Consider the following 3104-nt stretch of genomic DNA (forward strand, 5'->3'; position numbering starts at 1 on the left):
GGTCCACAAAACAAAAAAAAAAAAAAAAAAAAAAAAACCTCTCCAAAAAAAGAGAACAGATATAAATGTGTATATGTGTGTATATATGCGCATATACATAGGGATTATCAGGTTTTAGTCTCCCTTGGTATTTATGTCTTATTCATTCTGTTTTGATTTTTAGTCAATACCTTCCATACTTCTACCTGTGTCTCCTCATCAATCATTTAATATTTGGATTGTATTAATAGCTTGTGTTTTAACCACGTATGTGATTGGTCAAACTTCATATTTGAAAATGTCATGGGAAAGCTTTAGTTATACTCTACATCGCAGTTATCCTTGATAGGATTTTTCTCATCATTTGTCATTTCACACATCTTGTAAGATTATTCATCTTAACACTTACCCCTTTTCCAAGTAAAAGTTACAAAAATACTTTTAAAAAAATCCCCACATATTGAATTTAACTAAGTTTTAAAATGTCTTTACAAATCAAATCTATCGTGGGGCGGAGGGTTGGATGTGCTCGTCCCTGGGGAAGATATTGGAAGATAGAAAGGTATTTGGGAAATTTCTACCTCAAGCAAGGTCTTTACCCACATTCCGTGAGAGCTGGCATACGCAGCTCTCACTCCTCTCAGGGCTTCCTCGGGGTCTGGCCTCATGCACAGGCTGCTTCGTGGCTCTGCCAGCTTCCTCACCTGTAGGAGGAAGGTGTTGCTCTAGGGCTCAGCGTCCTCTACATGAGTTTCTGCCAAGAAGTCCCATGTTCAACAGCCCCAGAGTTACCGAAATTCCTTCTTACCCAGTAGGTGGGGCTGTGTGCACATCATCTTGCCAGAAAAATTGTAAAGCCTCAAAAGTAGGCCTTACTATGTTCAGCCTTGAGAATGACCAGATCCCGGAGTTTAACCTTCACACGTGACCTAGGTAACTCAGTACATGAATTGACTACGTCAGGGCACCATGAGCTGCGCTGCCTGAGACTGAGGAACAGGCAGCAGGGACCACTTGGTCAGCAACAATCAGGTTAACACTTGTGTTCCATTCCAGAAAGTCCTCTGACAAACGCAGCAAGAAAGGAATTAGTGATTGTTACTAAGGTTGGAGAGCTCAGAATACCACTTTAGGATAGTTAAAAGCTTCCTAAATGTTCAACATTATGATAGTTTTCTTGTTTTAGGGGGGAGAGAGAAAAATAAGACAGGATACATAAGGGTTTATTCACTAAGTTTCAAAGTACTAGAATTAGGAATCATTACTTCTAGTTAAAGGAAGTAATTTTTAAACAAATATGAGAAAATTCAACTTTTTCCAATTGGAGTATATTGTAGAACCCTTCACCCCAGAGCTTGGACGGTTTGGAGTATACATATCGGGTCATCAGAAAGGCCGTGACATACTTTTCTTTGTTTTCCTATGGAAAGATGCATCATTACTCTTCTGACAACCCAATACATATACTTTGGTGCATAAGAAATCATTGTATGCGTTTAAGTACAATTAGGGCAGAGGTGTTTCTCTTTTACAATAGCAATAGTATAGAGGATATTAAATATTTTTAGAGCAAACCAAGTTCTGTGAAATATAGCAGTATGGCCATTTGTCAAAGGTTCTAAAGTTTCAGGTTCTTGATAGGGGCCAAATACAGGCATTTTTACGTTCTGTAGTAGGAAATTCTCACCCCTGGCTGACAGAACAGAAACTAGTTTCTCAGAAGGGTTAAGTTTTAAGATCACCCCCACAGCCTAGTGGTTAAGGGAAGCTAGAGCCCACATGGCCAACTGTGGTACAAGTCCCTGCCCTACCAACCTGAAAACATAACAGGTGTGTGTGCATGTGTGCCCAAAATCTCAACGGATAGAGAACTGAAGGAGGAGACAGGATTGCAGTGTGACCACACCTGGTGGGGGTGCCTCCTCCCCCATCTCTCTCTCTCTCTGTCTCTCTCTCTGGCAAGCACATGTACCCTCTGGCAATGTGGAGGGGCGGGGAGAAGAGTCGATTTCACACGGGGCCTTGCGTGTAGAGAAATGCAGACTACTTTGGAAAGCTGAATGTTGCCACCACTCTGGTAAGGTTCAGTGACGACGGAAGAGCCTGGCAGCTTATGTGCCAGCCAGAACTCAGGGTATGACCCAAGGATGGGAGGGGCCTTTCGTGGGGTGAGGACTCTGTTAGGTTTGTGCTTTAAGAATCTAATCATGGGGGCCAGCAAGTGGCATAGTGATTGAGGTGCTGGACTCCCACAGGACCAATCATGGTTCAAGTCCTGAAGCCAGCAGCTTGAAACTCATGCCAGGTGCGTGTGCATGCGTGCCCAAAATCCTGAGAGAAGAATGGAGGAGAAGGGACTACAACGTGGCCATCCCTCCTGGAGTTGGGGGGAGCATTTCTCGTTTTCTGTCTCTCTCTCTCCAGCGAGCACATGCACTCTATAGAAAAAAAAAAAAAAAAACTCTCAAAAAAAAAAAAAAGAAAGAAGAATCTAATCATGGTGGCAGGCAGGCAGGCAGGCAGAGAGGTGCAGCTCAGAGGCTCTGGCAGCATTCCAACAAGTAACAGGGAAGATGTGGACTAGAACAGCAGAGAACAGAGGCCTGGCCCAAGAAGCATTTCTCAGGGGTGCGAGTGCTAAGGAGGGCTACCTGACTCACCCGCTGCCCCATTTACCCAAATATTAGAGAAAAACAGCAGGAAGTAGAACCAAGAATTATCTTCGCTCAGTGGTGAGGGGAGGGGAGAAGAGTTCAGTTTGGAATATGTTTAAGTGGAGATGTCCAGGAAGATGAGAATGCGGCTCTGGCACGTGGGAGCGCGGTTGGAAGTAGAGTTTGGGTGATTCGCGTAATCCATTGACGCTGCGACAGCAAGGAGCTCACCCAGTGAGGAGTGAAAGACGGTCAGCTATCTCTGAGGTGGAGAACTGGAGGGAGCAAACGGCATCTTCCCACAGCTCTGTCTGCACCGCCACTGAAGGTGTGACTGAGCGGGGACCACTTACACTCAAACATGGGGACAGGAAAAGCAGGCCTGTGGGCCACATCCATCTCAGCTCTGTAGGTAGTTTTGCTGGAACACAGCCATGCCTACTGCTCACTGTGGTCCATGACTGCATTCCT

General features: G+C 44.7%; 1 protein-coding gene across 2 annotated transcripts in view; it reads left to right on the forward strand.

The window, feature by feature from the left end:
- The window catches only part of MRTFB (myocardin related transcription factor B), a 179883-nt gene that overhangs the window by 168448 nt on the left and 8331 nt on the right, over positions 1–3104 (forward strand). The window lies entirely within an intron of this gene.

This window comes from Tupaia chinensis, unplaced genomic scaffold (genome assembly GCF_000334495.1).
Source record: "Tupaia chinensis unplaced genomic scaffold, TupChi_1.0 Scaffold000182_1, whole genome shotgun sequence".
NCBI lineage: Eukaryota > Metazoa > Chordata > Mammalia > Scandentia > Tupaiidae > Tupaia > Tupaia belangeri.